The sequence below is a fragment of the Mesocricetus auratus genome, unplaced genomic scaffold (genome assembly GCF_017639785.1).
Source record: "Mesocricetus auratus isolate SY011 unplaced genomic scaffold, BCM_Maur_2.0 Super-Scaffold_100010, whole genome shotgun sequence".
NCBI lineage: Eukaryota > Metazoa > Chordata > Mammalia > Rodentia > Cricetidae > Mesocricetus > Mesocricetus auratus.
The window spans coordinates 31,937,662-31,959,110 of NW_024429194.1; positions in this window are offsets into that span (position 1 = coordinate 31,937,662).

Genomic DNA, 21,449 nt, shown 5'->3' on the forward strand with positions numbered 1-21,449 from the left:
TCTGTCTCTGAATTTCCCACCTGGCTACATTCTGCTTGGTCATTAGCCAAATCAGCCTTATTTATCAACCAATAAAAGCAACACATGTTCACAACATACAGAAGGACATCCAATATCACAAGTATTGTCTGAAAGTTCCCTGGGAATTTTGTAGACTCAATATGATGTAATGGGCAAGCAAATATAAAGACTGCTATCAGGATAGAGGCACTTGCTGGCTAACGGATTCCTTGCATGTCTCCCCACTGTAGCTACAAATACATACTATTGAATGCAATGTAAATGCTGTACATGATGCCAAGCAATTATTACTCCATATTTGTACATAAGGATACAAGGTAGTGGAGGTTCATGGAGTTCTTCTTTTAACTCTGTCCTTAGTTATCACTTTCTCCTCACTGGTTGTCACAAGGATGATCAAAATTTGTGATGAAGGTAATTTTTCTTGATAGGTTATAATTTTACCAGGGTAACAATAAAGATGAGTCTTTGCTCCGTATGTCTGGCGATTTCCTTCTTTGCTCCCTCATAGCTCATTTGTAACTTTCCTATTAAGCTGTGACATTTCATGCCTCAGAGAAGAATGAAAGTGCTGATATCTGGATAGCTTCATTTTCTATCATTTCATATAAATTGAACTCATTTTCACAATCTCTGAAGAATATCTTTTTAATATGTGTGCTATTCTTTTGCTTGTATCCTAGTTCAAGAGAAACAGATGTCATCGGACCTACAGAGGAAACTAAAATCAAAGCTTGGTTTTGTGCATATTACCACTGTGTCTACAAGTGATGATGTAACTGAAGTTTTATCCATTAATGTCTAACTAAATAAGGTTTGCTTTTTCCAGAAATATGACACATCAAGCTCATACTGACATGAATCTTCATCTTGAAGACCTTGTTCCGTAGTCTCAGGACACCACAGTTACTCCCTGAGACCAATGTTAGGTTATGGCTAAGTCCTAGCCAAAAAGAGAGAGTCCACTACAATTACACCCTTGCAAATATTTGTTTCTCTCTGTATCAGATGATGTAGGAAAGGGGATAGCAAGGAAAATATCAGTAAATTCCCTGAGAGTTTGCTACTCTTCTATAATTGTTGCATGAGAAAGATTTTCTATACAGTTATTTGAAAACATAGGCAACAGTGGAGAGAAGAATGAATCTAAGATACAGAATCAGATGATCTGGATTCAAATCCCACATCTATATAAATCTTGTTCTAACAGCTGTCTTGTTTTTTAAAAAATCTTTTAAGCAATGTCAATGAATCCTTTTGAGGGAGTACAATATGAAAGGAGATATACATCTCTAATAAAGCCCCATGAACACTTTGTTTCACTTGTTGCTTTACTCACTATTGCATTGTGCGTATAGTAAATAGGAGGATGATTCTCGGTATCCAATTCTGAAAACCTGTGTTGTGTTCTGAGATGATAAATACTTGCACATTATAACTTTTAATGTTCAGATATCGAATTCATCTTCCATTAAAATTAGCTTTAACTTTAGCAAATCATTTGTCATCTACTTTGTAACAGGAAGAAAGGATTAAAGAAACAAAGAGGGAGAGGCTAACTAAATGCCAAATGATGAAGAAATGTGTTCCTCGCAATCTGACAGGTCACAGTTTGAATACTGTCAAAGACACTGAAATTAAGAAAGGTTATTTGTTCGTATTGAAGCTAAAATCAAGTCCCACAAAGCTAAACTCAGAATGTTCTATTTGTCTTTTAACATGCTCAGGGGCATTGAACATTTAAAGGTATCATCAATTATGAGTTCCTGGAAAGCTTTAGAGACTCATCTCACTTCCCCAGTTCATCTAAGTTCTTGAGGGAAGGTTATCCGTATTATCTTCTTTTGTCTACTTGGGTTGTCTAAAGGGGTAGCCTTATGTATTGTGTTTAGCTGATAACATACACAACTCCCCCTCTCTGGGATTTTCAAACACTCTCCCATTTTGCCTCTCTCTACTCCCTTTGCCTTTCAATGAGAAACATGTGTTTCTCATAGATGGCTTCACTGTCTCTCAATGAGGACCCTACTTTTCCATAGATAGCTTCATTGCCTATCAACAAGGAACCTGCATTTCTACACATGGCTTTACTGTCTCTCAATGGGGAACCTGCATTTCACATAGGTGGTTTCAGGTGACTGCAGGTGTTTGCTTGAATATTGCTACCAGCCTCTAAAATCCAAATATGAACAGAGATTTCATTTTGATAGCATTCTTTTTTAACACATTGCTTTTCTATAAGCCTATGAAATGCAGAGGTCTAAAAGGCAATTCAAGCTGATGTATTTTAATAGATATTTTTTAGGCACAATTATGCATGCTTGGCAGTGAACTTCAGGATATAAAAACACAATGTCTTGCCATGTGTGCTAATGAGTAAGTCAGATGAGGAAAAACCCTACTTGGTATGGGGTGAAGTATGCTGTGATGTTCTGGGAATCCTTGTTGGAAATCAGTGGTGTGTGTGTGTGTGTGTGTGTGTGTGTGTGTGTGTGTGTGTGTGTGTGTGCATGCGTGCACATGTGTGCACACTCCCACAGTCAATCCCCAAGAGAGGATAATTTCATGTGTGCTCTGTTTAAGATAGATACTAAATGTAAATAAGCAAATCAGAAACTGAAACAACAGTCCCAACCTACAGCAGTGAATGTAAACTGCATAATGTTAAGCTGTGTGAGGAAGAGCCTGCATCTGTACATCCACCCTTCCATCCCTACCATGGAGCTTTGCCCAAACAAGATCTTCATAACAGGAAGTGCCAGTGACATGCTAACATGGTTAGGGGAAATTTCACAAGTCCCCACCCCTAGATGAAGAGCTACAGGCAGTCAATGTCTGCTGTGAGAGGAAGATGTGTTTTATATATATATATATATATATATGTATATATATATGTATATATGTATATATATAAAGATATATATCCAGATTTGTCCAATCTCAAGTGTTCAACACTAAGCCCATGTAAGAAGAGCAACAATAAAGGGACTCGGTAATTTTTACACATAATTATGCACACACACACAAACACACACACCAATAATAATAATACTAATAAATTTGGGGTGAAGTAGAGAGACATGAAAGAAAATGGTTAGGAGCCAGGGAGGGGTGGAAATTATGTAAATACAGTACTCAAAATGAAATTCTCAAAATAAATTAAAATGAAGCCGCAGGACGCATTCCTTAGCATTTGACAAATGAGTGATCGAGCACATGGATAAAAATGTGTCCTACGCAGAGAACCCACAGAGTCAGTTTATGAGGAGGAGGAAAGATATTTTCTCTCTTCCACCATTAGTACAGCTAGAACTACACCAAGGAAATAAATACCAACATTCCGAGCTCTGCCAAGGCAGTAAAGGGACAATAGAAATATACTGTGTGCTTGATATAAGGCAGATGGAAAGCCATATGTGGCAAAGCAGAAAACGATAATGGCTCACAAAGAGTGTGTGTGACCCATCCAAAGATCCTGCCGACCTGAAGGAGGGACTTGGGACTAGAGGGACAGAACTATAGTGATGGGGCCCAGGCACAATGGTTCTTCTTAGGGAGAAGCATAAACAGTGTATGTTGCTTCTTCCAGCCTTGTGTGTCCTGGGAAGCAAATACATACATATTTAATTCAGTTAAAAATGACTTCCAATCAGCAGATGTTAGAATATTAGCTTCCGAACACAGAAGTCTTCAAATATTCTCTAAATACATCAATATGCTGAACCGTCTGTGGGCTTTAAAACTGTATTGTGTCCTCCATTATAAAACTGTGCACATGATATGTTAGGTAAGGAAAGTAAAAACCACAGAACCATATGTACACACTGTGTTTACAGCTATGTTAAAAGTACAGCTAGCAGATTTTACAGAGAGAAAGACCATATGATCATTGGTTGAGAGGTAAATATTTGGCATCTTAGAGTTTACAGGATTATTTGCCCTATAAATCCCAGGCTGTAAACTTCACTATGAAAAAAAAAACCTATTCCATCTAGTCCGGTGATGCATTAAATGACATCCCCTGATAGGGATGATCTGTGTGCCATCCCAAAACAACAAAGACTGTAACAATGGCTTAGGTGGCCTATGGTACGTTTTGTAGGACTCCAGCATAAATAAAATGGTCTGCCAGCAGTTGTACAGAGTAAAAAAAGCAGTGTTAATAGACTTTGCAATGGGTTCCCTCAGAAGAGCCTCATCAGCTTCCTGTTTAGATTATAGTCTGTCTGCTGTCCAGTGGTCAGACACTGGAGTTCTGATCTGCAGTATGTTTAATTGAGTTGACAACCTCACAAGGATACTTTCTTAAATTTCGTTCAGCATCCACTCAAGTTCACCTTTCCCCTGCTGGTCATCTCCTTAGGGAAGGAATGAGGAAAGCTTCTGAACACCCAGTGAAAAAGGAGCGAGAAGGATAGAGTAGAAATGCGGGTACCTGGAATTTCAGATATCTCACTGCTTTCTGTAAACGGGTATTTTGTTATCTGGCAAAACTGCAAGTGCCTGAGTTAACTGAGAAGTAAAATCACTGAAGCCTTTAACGAAAAATGAAATACAGCTATCATCCTAAAAAAAAAAAAAAGCTCTCCCCATAAGCCTTATGTGCTAGCAAGTTTCATGTAAACATGACACCAGTTAGTGCCATTTTGGAAGAGGGAACCTCAAATGTGATAATGGCACCCCCACCAGATTGGTCTGTGGGCAAGCCTGAGGTACGTTTTCTTGATTGGTGGTCAGTGTGGGAGGGCTCAGTTCACTGTGGGTGGTATCACTCCCAGGCTGCTGGTGCTGGGTGTTAAAAAAAACAGGCTGAGCAAGCCATGAGGAGCAAGCTAACAAACAGTACTCCCATGAATTCTGGGTATTGACTCCTGTGCCAGGTTCCTGCCCTGTTTGAGTATCGGTCCTGTCTTCCTTCAGTGATCAACTACAATATATAACCATAAGCTGAGATAAACCCTTTCTTCCCCAGGTTGCTTTTGGGCATGGTGTTATATCACTGAGACACCACCATACACATGCACAGCCTTGACCCTCTGCTTGTTCCTCCTCTAACACAGTCCTGTACTCTTTTGTTCCCACCTCTCAAAGCTCTCAGAATAGGGAGGAGAATATTAAAGGAGCTAGAAGATCAATCAACATGATATTTCTTCTGATGACCTCAGCAAATCTGCAAAGAAACTTCAAGTCTTGACATACAAGAGATGCACATAATTTGACATTTCCTGTCTGGAAAAATAAGGCATAGTAATATATAGACATCTGTCACTGTTAGCATCAGTTACACTTTTCACTGAAGTCACCAGTTGTTTTGGATAGCATGATCAGGGTATGGGGTAGAAGGAAGAGTAAGTAGCTACACTATTTCCTGCTCTCAGGTTCATATTTGCCCAAGAAAGAGCAGTAGATGGGAATGCCAGTGAGCCTCCACTCCTGGAGGTTAGCATCATTTGTTCCCAGAATCCCTTTCTCAGTGATCTCTGGGAAGGGGAGGTGAAAATTAGGTCTAGGCTTTCTTATCCACCAAGCTCCATATAACTCTAAGCCACTTGTAATTCATCTTTTTTTATTTTTTTAATAATTTTTTCATTTTAAATAGCTTGTTTTACATGTCAATCCCAGTTCCCTCCCCCTCCCCTCCTCCCGTACCCCCCCACCATCCCCCCCAGCCTCCCACCCTATCGCCATTTCCTTCCACATAGGAGATATCTAGAATCTGTCATTTCACTCAGGGCAGGGTCCAGGCACTCCCCTAAGAGTCCAGGCTGAGAGAGCATCCCTCTTTGTGTTATGGACACACAATGTCTGTTTGTATTCCAGGGACAAGCACTGATCCACTGCCCAGGGCCCCATAGGTTGCTCAGGCCTCCTCACTGACTCTCACATTCGGGGGTCTAGATCAGTCCCATGCTGGCCTCCCAGCTGTCGGTCTGGAGTCCAAGAGCTCTCCCCTGTTCAGATCAGCTGTCTCTGCTGGTTTTGCCAGCCCATTCTTTGCCAATTTGCTTACCGCTCATCTTTATAAAAAGAGTACCACACAGCCTCATGCTTTCAGAACCCCATCCATGACTCCAGGAATCAGAAGATTTCACTCATTTATGAAAAATTCCATGTTTCTTCTTCTCCAGGCCTTTAGGGGCTCCTTCCAATGATAAGACCCACCCGTTCAGTTTATTTTACTGTACATGGTGGTCCTTAAACTTTTGCTTAGTGTTTCCCAGTGTATGTTATTCAGTGACTATATTGCTGATGTTTGAATCACCTGCCGCGGCTAAATCTTCCTGAGTTTAGTACCAAAAGCATTTCCCAGCCCTCTTGGCAGACTGATCAGCTCGGGTAATAAACTGCAAGTTCCAGGCTGGCCTTCTTTACAGCAGCATGGTGGGAGAGATTTTACAGGAATTGCCGCTGGAGTTCAAGCTGTTCACAAGCCATTACCAAGGGATGAGCCCTGTAAAGAAACAGCTGCAAAGAGGAGAAGCTATCATTAATCCAGAAGGCCAGGGTCATATCTTATAGGTTATGCCAGATGCAACACATTCAGGACCTGCTAGCAAAGAGATCTTGGCTAGAAGCTATGGTGCTGTGGTATTGATTTTGCAATGGAACACTACCTTGGCAGCAGTGAGCACATGCCTGGTGATTAAGACTTAGTCCAAGTGATGTGACCAAAACTATGATTAATAATCCGTATCAGATTTGTTGGACAGCCGTGGAAAATATCCTTTCTATTTTGACAGATTTCCCCAAAATGAGTTACAACACTTGCAATTTTTTTCTTTCTCCAAACTTCTTTGATCTAAAGCCATCACAGTTCTGGAAACAAAGACCACACTCACTTCTGATGGACTAAGGAAATGCACCACTAAGATTTCCATCCAGCCAGTTTACTTTCTCAGGATATCTATTGCTATGATAAGACACCATGACCAAAAGCAAGTTGGAAAGGAAAGGGTTTATTTCAGCTATATCGCTGTCTACCACTGAGAGAAATCAGGACAGGAACTCAAACAGGGCCAGAACTTGGCGGCAGGAGCTGATGTAGAGTCATAGGAATGCTGCTTACTGACTCCCCATAGTTTGCTCAGTCTGTTTTCTTATAGAACTCATGACCACAAGCCCAAGACTGGCACTACCCACAGTGATCTGGGCCCTCCCACATCAATCACCAATAAATAACACAGACACACACACACACACACACACACACACACACACACACACACAGTTGCATGCCTTTTAGAATTATGTTTACTTGTTTATAGACAGGATCACATGTATCCCAGGCTGGCTTGGAACTCACTATGTGACTGAGGATAACCTTGAACTTCCAATACTCCCACCTATACCTCCTGAGTGCTGGGTTTGTAAGTGTTTATAGTCATGTACCTTCTTGTTCATAATTTTAAATCAACAGGTTAATCACTATTTCTATCATTTATTTATCTCTTTATCAACTATCTATCTGTATCTACCATCTATCTACCAATTTGTCTTTCATCTATATGTGTGCATGTATTTGTCTGCATGAGTGAGTGTGTGTGTGTGTGTGTAGATACATGTACCTCTGTCCCTGCATAGAGACAAGAAGAAGGTATCTGCACCCCTCTTTATCACTTTTGACCTGTCTCCTGAGGCAATGTCTCTGCTTGAATCCAGAACTTGATTTTTCACATCTAGATTGGAAGCCAGTGAGTTTAGTTAGCCTTCTATCTTTGTCCCTCTCATATTTTTAATCACATATGGACATTTTAATGTGGGTTCTGGTATCAAAAGTTCATTCCTCATGATCATACAGCAAGTACTATTAACTGCAGAGTCATTTCTTCATCCACCACAGCCAGGTGGGGTTTGCAATCTGGCCTTGTGCAGGCTAAGCAAGCACTCTACTGACTCAGCCACATCCCTACTATATGCTGTTAAGAGTCCTGATAAATTCATGCATTATATAACTACTATTATTACTCTAGTAGGGTTGCTTCCAACTTGTTATCAGAGGTTTTTCCTTAAAGTCTTTCTTTTTGGATGAGAAATTTTTCTGTGGTTAGTAAAAGAGAAATCTTCAAATTGAAGTTAAAAGAATCTTTTCTTATTTTCTTTTGAATCCTTACAAGCTGTGATAGATTGACAATGACTGAATTGTGAAAACAGTTCTGACCTAGGACAATAAGGCTCAAGATGTTAGACTTTGGGCACACATGTCATCCATTTGCAAATTTATCTTATTTGTTTTATAAAGACCTAGTTTCAAACGTTTTAGAGAATAACAGCCAAATTAGAAGGTTAAAATTTAAGAAAAGCACAATATATAGACCAATTCTATCTACTACCTATTCTTTGTAAATAAAGGTTTATCAAAACTAAAATGATCATTTGTTTGCATCTTGTCTGTGGATGTGTGTATGCTGCAACTGACCTTAAATACCTGTGACATAAGTTACACAGTGTACAGTGTCTAAAGCATTTTCTAGCTGGTTCTCTATGGAAAAAAGCCTGCTACCTAATTTAGAGAGGAGATAAAGCTCCCTGCTTTGTTCTTTCTTCTGCAGCCCTTGTAACTCTGACTACCCCATTAGTTTTTTATGGATCAACTTCCTGTCCTATTATCAAGTTAACTTCATGATTTAAGAGACCTTGTACCTTCAACTTCAATAGCTGAATCCTGAATTATCTATAATCCAGATGACCACTTTGTATCCTAATTCATTAAGCTTAGAGCACTAACACACACACACACACACACGCACACACACACACACACACACACACACACTAGATCATTTACCTTCATTGTCACTCAAAGCTTCTAGACATCACTCGCCTTCTGGCCTCCAGATCACCCATCATGTTCATAGCCAGTGGTTTCCAGGTGAGGCTGTGTGGTTTTAAGGAATGACCAGTTATTATAATTCATATGTCTACAGGGTCCTGTCTTTATGGGTGTGTTGTTCAGACAGTGTCTCTGCTTTGGGTTTGGGCTTGTGTTTGACTTGGCTGGGGAAATTTGACTGCTGTGTTTTTCTTGTAACCTGCTCATATAAGCAGACTAATCTGGTGAAAGTCTTGTTCTACTATGTCTAAGAACAAAACACCAAACTCTACCACACGAACAATTTTAAGTTTTCATTTATTCATGTCTCTTAAGAAGCCATTTCCCAAAGTAAGCCACAGGTCCAAACCTAGAGTCAAGGTGTAGGAACATAGTCACATTTAGAGAGAGGTCTACAAAATGGGTGATCAAGGGCATGAAAAGAAAAAAGATAAACAAACTTAAGAAGGCTCTTAGAGAGGTTAATGACCTATCTACTACTATTGTCAATATTTTCACCAATCCCTACCAGAAGTAAACAAAATCACAGCAGGATATTCTCTGTATACTGCTATTCCTGTCTTTTGATCTATAGTGCTAAGCCATGCATGAGAGAAGAAGAAAACTAACATAAAGTCTACAAGCAGTAATGACATTCTGAATTGTCCAGGCTTCTGGGATGGTGCTCTTCCATACAAAGCTCATGTACCAAGAAGTCACCCTTGCCTCGCAGTTTGTAAAAGTGGGATGACAGCAGAAAGACATCAGATAGAGTTGGTGATGTTGGCACATCAGTGTATCACTACAGCACTGGCCTCTATTCTGAAGCCACTGTTGTTAAACCTTTAAGATAATGAAATATTCACACAACTGTTGGATACAAAAGACAGAGACAACATTTACCCATCACCCAGCTTCCCCTAATGCTAGCAAAGTTTTTGACTATAGTGTAATGTCACAATCTAGATACTAACAATTAAATAACCAGCCAGTCCTATTCAGATTAAATTTATTTTGTATACATTCACTGTGTGTAAACAGTCGATGCTTTATAGTTTATTGAATTCATATATTTGTGTAATGACCATCACAGACAAGATATGAAGATACAGTTCATAAAGCATCTATTTTAACTAGTCTATGATCAGTCTGCATAGATACTCAAATTCACCTATGTGTAGAACTTCTCAAAGCCTCAAATAGGTAGCCCCTGTCATACATGCATAATCTCTATCAGGCACAGGATATCTGTCTCCATTTGTAAGGTATATAATTGACTGTTAAATGTGCCATGTAACTATTCTCTCAAGTGACCATGGAGTGATTATGTAGTATGCATCTTCTTACAAATCTAATAAGACCTGTGTAAAATGAATTAAAAAGTGTTTCACTAAACTGCTCTCTCAAGGAAGCCATCCTTTGCCCATATGATTTAATGCTGTGAAAGAATCCTAGGTGAGTGAGCTCTACTTAGTTTATAATGGGAGATTATTTCCATTTGACTATTGGGGGCTGGAGAGATGGCTCGGCATTTAAGATTACTTTTCGACATTGCAAAACACCCAAGTGCAGTCTCCAGCGTCTACATGGTATCTTATACTAGTTTGAAACTCTATTTCTGAGGGCATTAAATACCCTCTTCTGGTCTCCACCAGGTACAAACATGATACACAGACATACATGAAAGCAAGACACATATACATACAATAAAATTTACCATGAAAAATAGTTCTTTGCTCATCCATGTCTCTGCTATGAAAAGCCACTTAATGAATTACAGTAACATATACTTTGGAAACTAGATTCTTAAAGATACTTTAGAAATTGAAGGTCAGATAATGAACTTCAAAAACATGGATTTCACAGACAGCATTGTCAGAAGGGGTATTATGGCTTCTTTCACCCACCTCTAACTTTTGTGGATAGAGATGATAAAGAAATGTGCTCTTGACCAGAAGTATTTGCAGACTCAAAACTAGGTATTCGACTAGCATGTTGTACTAGGACAGCAGTTCTCAGCCTTTCAGTGCTGTGACCGTTTAACACAGTTCCTCGTGTTGTAGTGACCCCCAAACATAAAATTATTTTATTGCTATTTCATCATTGTAAATTTACTACAGTTAGGAATCTTAGCATAAATCTCTGCTATGCAGGATATCTGATATGCAACCCCTATGAAAAGGTCATTCAGACCCAAAGAGGTCGTGACACACAGGTTGTGAGCTACTACTGTAGGATGTCCTGTGTCAGAAAAGTGCTTTACTAACCCCCACAAAGTACAATGCCAGAATAGCAACACTGCCAGATGTACAGCTAAGGGGATTACAGTATTTCTCTTTATTACAAGTTTCTGTTCAAATACATTTTAAGCTCATTTTTGAAGGCTATATATGAGCACAGCCTAAGGAGTAAGTGAGTATTCAAAGATTTGGCTTGGTGCAGAAGCAGCAGACTGGCTAAGAATGTATGGTTCTTGAGTCCACTAAGCCCCAGTTTCTAATTCCTTTATGTCTCCATATTGTTCTTTGTTCTCTAGTTTTCAAGTTACTATGACCCCAAAAATAAATAAATAAAACCAACACACACAACCCTTATCATTGTGGCAGCAATCTGAGAAGAGACAGAAAAGTAATTATGTTTGCACTGCTCTCATTTACCAAAAAACTAATTAAATCTTCTGAGCCTCTCTGTCCTGGAGACCCTCTCCTTATCAGACACCTACCCATGTCATCCTTTCAGGCACTACTTGAATCAGCTCTTACCCAAATTCTAAGGCCCCTTGAAATAGTTTTCGAAAACAAACTGCTTCATAGAGCAAGCTCAGCACTTTGTAGGCAAGGAAACAAAGATGGTAGGTAGAAGAAGAGCAAACTGCCCAAACCATCATAGACTGCTTGATTTAGACCCATGTCATCTCCCTTCCAAACACATGTTCTTTGTAAGACTCTGTGCTGCTCTTATTTAACCCAGGAAACAATGAAAAGAGTGCAGACATTGTGAGAATGGTCTGTTTGATCTATCCATTCATCATGTATTCGCTCATTGTACAAACTTGGCCACCTGCTCTGCACCAAGGATTGTGCTTGGCTCTAACCACAGAGCCATAAATATCACAAGCATGGTCTTTTCCTTCTCGGGTCTACGAGCAAAGGTGCAGAGGGTCTTTATCTGGCAGTTTGCAAGCCAGATTTAGCCAGCAGATGTGCTTTTTTTGGTCTGTCCATTGTTTTATAAAGAATATATAACTTTATTGGCAACATCCAAAAGTTGAAAGTATTATATTAAAGAGAAGCGCGAAGTCTGGTTTCTCCAGAAGGATTATATGATCTGGCAAGATTGGCCGATTAGTTTCTCCTTTATGTCATAGACGGGTGTGGGGTAGAGCAGTCCCTACTGACTGAACATTTCTCATATACCCCAGTTGCCACCTGCACTCTTCTGTTCATCTTCCACCCAATAAAACTGGGGTGTGCAACTGCCTCCCTGGTGGTTTTCAGGCTGTACTGTGTGGAATCCCAGGAGAGTGTGCCCTGCTCAGCTTCAGAGTAATTGAGCGTCAAGCTCAACAGGTTCTTCTAGTGCAAAGACTTGCTAGATGCTCCTCTGCTCTCTATTTAGGCATCTACTTGATGAGTCTGTCACTAATGCCCCTGCTGTGGAGAAACTGATCGATTTCAACACTTCATAAGTGGTTTTGTAGTTGGTGTGGACAATGGTCACCATAGAAAGAGGAAAAGAAACAATCTTGAATATTTGATTTGATCCTCACAGAAGGAATAGTGCCAGAATGAAGCCATGTATAAGCTTAAGCAGAGACAAGAGTTTTAAGATGGAGGAGAATCCTACAGAACAATTCATCAAAAGAGCCATCAATAGGTCTTACAAGGAAATGTCAGATGAGTATTCCACACTACCGTGCACAGCATCAAGGAGGCTGATAAGCAAGCTCATAATTGTGTAGATATTTTCAAAATACAAGAACAAATAAATTAAGAGACTCCCATGTCAGCTAGATATGTAGACTCTCAGCTATTTCATTAAATAACTACTCTGGTTTATATATGAATAGAATAAAAATGGATCATCCTTCTATTAAAACTTGGCAAGAAGATACGTATATGTGGAAATGAAGATGCAGCTTTATTTCAACAAAATGCACACTCAATAAAGACTCATGGAAGAGCTGGTTGGTTTTAGTTGAGAACGAACTTGACATGAAGCATTCTGGCTATGAGGACATACCCACAATTGTCAGCAGAAATATGACATCACTTGCATTTTTATATGTGAATGTCAAGATCTTTCGATATTCTAAAGACAAAAGAGCCTCCGGGTTGACCATTTCACTGAAATGTGTTTTTAGATTTCTACATTTAAACAGTCAGGTGTCCCATAGAGACAATTGCTTATAGACTTGATTTTTTAAATGTTAAAATCTTCCTGCAAAGCAGTCAGTCCTTTTGATCTTTTTGTTCATTATTTTCAGGGAATAACTTATAATTATGAAAGATTTTAAAGTCACCTTTAATTTAAAAACCCCATATAAAAATCACAAGATACCTACTTCTGCCTAAGAAACAACAGAAAAATTAGCAAACTCTCAGACTCATACATTTTCTACTGACACCTGCATTAGTCCTAAAAACTTTTAATTTAAAACAACAATAATACAAACTAAAAATTGTATTTTCATTTTACAAATTTTTCTGCTAATTTTCAGAGGACCTCATTGGCTTGTCCAAGGTAGCAGAGATCTCTGAGTCACCAGGGTTCATTCATTGGCTCCAGCTGCTGGAGTGTTAAGATAATATATTAAAAGAGTAGCATCTCCACAGGGATGTTCAAAGGACAAATGAGATAATGTAAGAGAAGGCTTAGTACAGAAACTGTTGCCTTGCAGGAGCTTAATAAACGCTAAATATTAAAAGTAGTAAAAAGTGTTCAACTTGGCTATCAATTATCACCTAACTATGCTTCTTGCTTTCTTTGATGCTGTGAATGGTCTATGGATTCTGAAAGTGTGCCCAGACTGAACTTGAGTAAATATTGCAGTCACTTGCCTTGTGATTCACTGAGCTCTTCAAGGTAATGATAGCACCAAGTACCTACAGGATCTTTGAAACATATAACTTAATTTGCTTCACTAAGGATGTCTGGAAGTTTGTTCATTTGCCAGAAGGCATAGACTAATATGAAAACAGACCTTAAGTGATTGGTTTTTTTTTTTAAAACAATCTCTTGTCCAGTTGAACTCCTTCCACTTCCTTACCTGGGGATTATGCAGACTGTGCCTGGTCCCCTTTGAAAATGGGGAGCTCCCTACTACCTGGTAGCAGAAACCATCACAAAAGGTTCTCTCCGTGGAAAATTCTCTACTAAACTGAGGGAAATTCTTTCACAAAGCTTCTAATATTTTGTGGTAACTAAATCAAATTCTATTACATAATGGCATTCTTTCAAAATATGAAAGCTTTTGCCACCCCATCTATCAAATTATTCCCAAGTCATTCAATGATTTCTCTTTTGGCTCATGGAAAATATGAATTCACATTCCTGGTTACCCTTCTCTAAATGGCTTCTGTGTTTCCCTGGTGTTTGTTTCAATACCATAAGCTAAGTGTCATCTCAACTATTACCTTCCTTGTGTTAAATTCTGAGTTTTGATCAAGGCAGAATATGAATGAATACATTTTCTTCCTGCTATGTTTAGATTGTGTAGCTCACATGTATAAGGTCAACCCTCATCCATTTAAACATTGGGAAACATATTTGGGTGACATCTCTGTATTCCTTTACCAATATGACAAATAACTAGAGGTAAAGGACTCGTTCATACTAAGAAAGAAAATTAGTTCTTAAATCAAATTAATGTAATATATGGGGATTTGATAAGTGTGATCTTCAGAATCAAATGGTAAGTACACTGGCACCTGTAGCTGAAGGGCAATGATTTGTCAACTTGAATAATCACAGTCATTTGGAGCTAAGTCTCAGCTGCTTGTGTACCGAGAGCATACCTACCTATCCCAGTTGCTCACATCTGACTCTCCCCACACTTCCGTTTCCTGTCTAGTTCCAAGAATGAGTTTTCAGGCTTCAAATATAGTAGACAGTGCACATCTGATTGCAGTCACCCTGCTCAGCTTTTTCTCCATTCCCATTCATTTGTGACTCTTCTTATCTGCCCAATATCCCCCTGTAACTCCTGTCGCTGCCTCTGCAGATGACCTTTCACAGAAACTTCAGAACATCCCTTGCAGTGTAGATTCTCCCTCCCTGGTCTTATTGTACCTGTCCTTCCTTATTATTATCAACTCTACTCACCCAGAACAGTCCCCAGCTTTCCCATCTGACCCGACAGATGCAACTTTACATTGTCAACCCTCTACTTAGCCATACAGAGTCATCCATCCTTCCAACTTCTCCTCTGATTTAGTCAGGTCCAAGTAAGGCCTAAATTTCTGCATTTCCTCCTTCCCAGGACAGCAGGGACCACTTTCTCCTTCCTTCCTTCTCATCACTTCTCTGTTTTTTTCTTCTCCAATCTCTACCACAAGCCTATTTTTGATTGTGGTTTCCACACCAAACTTTACGGAAACAAACATTTGATGATTCCATCTGAGACCTCCTGAATGAGTATCTGAGCCAGGGCTCAGCTATGAAGACACACAACCCTTTTCCATGATTTTAATGCATGAATTTGAGAAGTCCTGGTCTCTATCACAGTAATTTCCAGATTGTGCTGACATTTGTTCCTTCAAAGGAGATTTTGAAAATAACATGTCCAGATACCTCCCTAAACTAATAAACTCAGGTTCTCTGGGATTGGACCCAATTATAAACATATCCTTTTAAAAGCTCTGCAATGGTTCTAGTCGGAAATCAGGGTTGACACTAGCCTGTCTAGATGTGTCCTGTCTCCGGGCCTTTCCTTGGTCTCTCGGTTTTTTCAGCTCTGCCTTGGCTATTCACACGTCATTCATTTTTATTGTCTGTTTAAATTTTTAGGTCAGTGTAAATGGTCACTTATTCTTTTCTAACAATTCTAACTCCAAAAGTCTTAGCCCTAAGTACCTTACACTACGATCCATCCTCTTTTGTTTTCCTACTTGTATCAACCTATAATGAAAACTATTGTTTTAATTATTAAGTCATTGCTCCCCTAGAAAATAAGCTCTAGGAGAAAAAGACCTGTCCATGAAGAGACTGTTTCTTAACATTTTAAACAGATCCTTAGACACAACCAGATTACATAGCAGCCTGGGAGCTATCCTTTTTACTAAAGAACAAATATGATACTCAGCTGATAGTTGTGATTTTCATAATCTTGTTTTCCTTGCCTCAGATTTCTTTTCTTCCCCCTTTCATTGTGTGCTGTTTTATGATTTTTAATATTCTCACAAAAGACCAGAGCATCCATGTCAATTTTTCCTCTCCTACAGTGTACTCTTTTGTATATGAAATCACATGTGACTTAATGACATCATTTAGCCATTCATGCTGTAAAAGACCATGAAGAAGATTCAAAGCCTAACTTTGAAGCACAGACACCAAGCTGTGAGGTTTGTGGTCAGAGTGTAATACTGGCTACACAGGAGTGGGAACTTCTGAAGTGAATTCACTTGAGGAAGGAATAAGCTTCCCATCGATAGTTTTAACAGCCATAAGACCATTGAAAGGGTTGAGAGAATAGAAATAGATACAGGAAAGAACATATGGTTCAATACACAGATTGCATCTTTTTAGAAAACCCAGGGTGGGTGTCTAATGCTTGTCTGTAGCCTTAGAATGCCCAGGCAGCTGCTGTTTCCAATTGCCCCTTTTTCTACTCCAGCACTTTTAATATCCTAGGTCTGGCCAGAAATTCCTCTACACATCCCTCAGCCACTCCTTCCCTTTCTTTCTTAAGCTGTGCATTGAAAGTAGCATTCACATCAGGGAATACTGAATAGCCACAGGCAGCCTTTGATTGCAAGCAAGCTGCTACAGAATTCCTCTTTTATGATGTTACATTATCTATATGAGAGCAATCAGAGCAATCAGCTGGAAACCCCTCAACACTGAGAAGGAACGGACTGGCTCACATGCTGCTTCTCCTTGAAATGTCTTGCTGGGAGATGGTGGAGCTCTTAAGCACAAATCAACATCCCCATCCCAAGGGATTGATCTGTTCTTCCCTAGGCGGGAATGCCTGCTGGCTTCACTGGACAGAGGCAGACAGAGGACATAACCCTCAAAAGATGATCTAAGATGCAAGGAGCAGAATGCTTTCCTCCCACATTTGCTCAGGTGAGGCGTCTTCAATTGTGCACAGTATGCTTCCTAACAAACCATGGGTAAAATGACTTAAACGCATTTACTCGAAGGCAAATTTTCATGGTCAGATATCTAGGCTGCCTCCAGCTCAGCTTTGCATGTATGTTCATTCTATTTCATTGTCCTTTGTCTCACTATTATAATTGCTGACCATTTGTTGCCCACTTTCATACTGTCTTCCATCCAAAGAACCAGCCTCTGCCTCATGCTTCACACTAGACTACTAGAACCTTTCTTGCCTCCGGCCTTCCCTCTCTTGAACTATTCCAAACTCCAGAATATCCTCTGATCGCCTTCTTGGTCCCATTTCCTTAAAGCAAAAGCCAAGACCTTTGCTAGAACAACCTTGATATCCTAACTTACATTCTGTCAATAATGTGTGTGCTAACAGAATTGCAACAGAAGAAATCTCAAACTATAATTCTAAGAGGAGAATGAGTTTCTGGAAGTGTTGGAGGTAAGAGAATTAGGGGAAAGACTTGGACAGGGGACAAAGGCAAAGCAAATGGTGATGCTGTCAGTCACAAGAGAAGGTATAGTTATGGGTGCTCTCAAAACAGATGTCATTAACATAACCCAGTTTGCCACACTCCGTGTACAGCACCATTGTATAATTCAGTATGCATCTTCTGGAGCTGAAACTGGAGTCACCAGCCCAGCCAGATGGAGATGGAGGTGTGTGTTGACTGGCACCAGTGAGAAAGGAGAGAAGAGCTACTCTGGGAAAGAGCTCAGACAATGTAGAAAGAAAGCATACTGACAGGAGACCTGGGGCACACTAAGGCTGCTCTCCTGTGCATTTTAAAGAAGTTCTTTTCTTTTCTTTTCTTTTTGGCTTTTACGAGACAGGGTTTCTCTGTATTGTTTTGGAGGCTGACGGTCCAACCTGGCCTCGAACTCACAGAAATCCGCCTGCCTCTGCCTCCCAAGTGCTGGGATTAAAGGCGTGAGCCACCAACGCCCGGCCCGAAGTTATTTTATTTTATATGTGTGTTTTCCTTGCATGTATGTCTGTGTACCATGTATGTGCTGGGTATCTGCAGAGATCAGAAAAGAGCATTGGATCTTCTGGAATTAGAGCTATGGATGTTTGTGAGTGCTGGGAACTGAACCTGGGTCTGCTGCAAGAGCAACAAGTGCTCTTAATGATTGAGCCATTTCTCCAGCTCCTCTGTGAATTTTTAAAGGCCATTGAAGTAATTTACAGAGAACAGCTGTGGGAGCAGACCAGCTTATTTAACATATATTTACTGACTGCCTATGCATAATTAATAGCAGTGATTATAAATTACTAATCAGAAGCAGAGAGTGAATGCTCATCTTGTATCCTGCACTCCACAAAGCATTTTACATTGGTTATTTCCATAGTAACTTTATTAAGTGTGCATGATAGACAATAGGTATGTTAGCTGAAAAGCCCTAAATTAGTACAATTTCTTTTGGCCACTGTCATTCTATAAACATTTCCAACATGAATAATCTCAGTTTTCTGACTCTATAGTCCTTGGCCCACAAAATTCCTAACTATTTGACAACTGGTTCTCCTAGTGGGGAGGAGATGCCTCTACCACACCTCTGATGACAGATACCAGTATTTTCCCCTTAGTGAGGCTGACAGACTCCTCCCAGCTTGGTAGATTGGTCTTACTACTGAAAGTAGATGAATAAGAAAGTGACTGGTTGTTAGCTTTCTCTTGGTATGGCATGAATGTTGTGCTTCACTACTTTGTCATCCTGGCATATAAAGCATAGTACTAGGAAGTAAGGACTTTGGGAGGTAGTCAGGTCATAAGGATAAGGCATTACATGAATGGTCCTCATAAAATGGTCCCAGAGAACTCCCTTGCTCCCTACTATACAAGAACACTGGCAAGAAGCTGCTCTGAATGTATTATAGGTCTAATTGTATCTTGATCTGTACTTAAAGATATGTAAGCAGTAAAACTATCCATTTTATATTGTTTGCTTATAGAAGTCTGAATGGCGTGAGACAGGTCTTACACATTTAAATAAAATGAAAACTTAGAAAAAAACTGTCCAAGATGTAACTGGATGTAAGCAGCAAAACTCCCCATTTAGGGGGTTCGACAGCATGGACCAGGGCTTTCATGACAACAGATGTCAAACCTCCATCCTTCAGTAGACAAAGTCAGCCATGAATGCCACAGCTATCATGCAAAGATGAAATGCACCCATATTCACACCTGTATCTTTCACAGAATTACAGAAGCCAATGTGCTGAAGAGTCATATTAAGCTGCACTGTACCTATACAAGGAATGAATGTTGCCCTGGCATAGTTGGTTGCTTTGTCTTAGTTATTAAGGCCAACCTATGTCTTAACTTACTGAAATAATTTTTCTCAGTTTTTCGAGACAGGGTTTCTCTGTGGCTTTGAAGGCTGTCCTGGAACTGGCTCTTGTAGATCAGGCTGGTCTTGAACTCACAGAGATCCACCTGCCTCTGCCTCCCGAGTGCTGGGATTAAAGGTGTGCGCCACCACCGCCTGGCTACTGAAATCTTTTAAAAGGAACTATGCATGTCTTATGGAACATAAACTATCATCACCAGGGAGAACTGTCCACATTTTGCTCTGGCAAGTGACAAAGTAAGTGCACACAGCAGTGCTATCTGTGCTGAACCTGTCAGTGATCTGGGAAATGTTGTAAGTCAGGAAAGTGGCCTATCCCTAATGATGTCTTGCTGCAAACAAGATGCGCTAACTACAACACAATCTTTAACTTGAGAAATCACTCCCAAGATTATTCCTAATGAGTATAAAGGTATTCATATGAAGAGCAATCTAAATTGAAACCCATGAAGTCAGGTGTGTTCTTTAATTACAATGCCCTTCACAAGTAAGTCTCATGAATAATCATGCAAACATTCCATTATTTGGTATGTGAAATAAAGTTTTGTTTAGAAACTTTGCATTTTGCTTTTCCATTTCTGATGGATGCGTAATAAGTGTTATTTGTAAAAAGCCAAATGATTTGTTTAGATTATAGCGAACATCACTTTTAACCTAATAGACCCCTTTTAATGGGCAGAATAAATTGTCTGTTACATAGAGATGAGTTATTCTGATTTTGTAAAATGCCATAATACTCTGAAAGCATTAAGAGAGAGCAAAATGGCATTAATTCACTAAGTAACGTTCCAGAATAGTTGGTTCAATATGAATATATACATATGAAAAATAGTGATTCATAGCATTCATGCACTGTCTTAATTGTCCTAAAAGCTTTCAAGAAACTGTCCACAAATGGTCTTTTTCTAAAAAATATCTAATATATATGATATTAACTTAAAAAATAAGTATTATAAATAGGACTTCTATGTTGTAAAATGGGAAGAAAGTGAAGGGAAAAGGTATGTTTAAGTGGGGAAATAACAAAAAGGTAACTAGAAATAGATCAAAATTTATTTCTCATGTGACTTTATGCCCCAGGTCCATTTTATTCTGAAGCTGCATGAATCTAATAGTGCAAAACTGATTTAGAAAAACAATCTTGCAAACCACAGGATATAAGCTTTGTGGGTAGATGTCACCTATCTCCAGTGAGAGATAGGGGACTGAGGAGACAAAGATTTTCCAGATGCAAATCAGCAATTGTGTGCTTTGCATAGGGAAGGCCCCTGCTGTTTATATTTGTCTGTTTTACTTGTAGTCCCAGAATTAAAGTTGTATCACTAACACTCTATGTCTGATTTCAGGAAACTTGAAATAAGATACGTTGCCTCAAAACAATAGCGCACAATGTTAGCTTCATGTAGTTGCTATCATGATTCCAGTGTCCAAGAATCAGAGAGTATAATCTAGCTTCGGATTTGACGTCATGATTACAGGATCTCCAAACTTAATGCAGTTCCCTATTTCTGAGTAAATTGTTGCAATCTCTAACTAGGTTCTCAAGGCAGCAAGAGACTCAGAAAAGTTAAAATTTCTCGTAAGAATTCCTGAAATATGATTATGTTATGTAATTCAGGAGCTGGCCCTGTTCTAAATGTCATTACATAGATGTACAGTAAAGTTATGATAAGCTTTAGTCACATATTTGCTATAATTTAAACTTGTATATGAAGCCCTCAAATTAAACAGGCCAGAAACATGATTCAGTGGATAAATAGCTTGTTAGCAAACATGGGGAACTGAGTTTGAATTCTCTGAATGGATGGAAAGTTCGATGTAGTAATACTGCATCTATAATACCAGAATTGAACTGGGAGATAGGAGACAAAGACAAGAAATTCCCAGGGAGCTCATAGGCCGGATAGCCAGGCTCTTGCTATGGAAGAAGAAG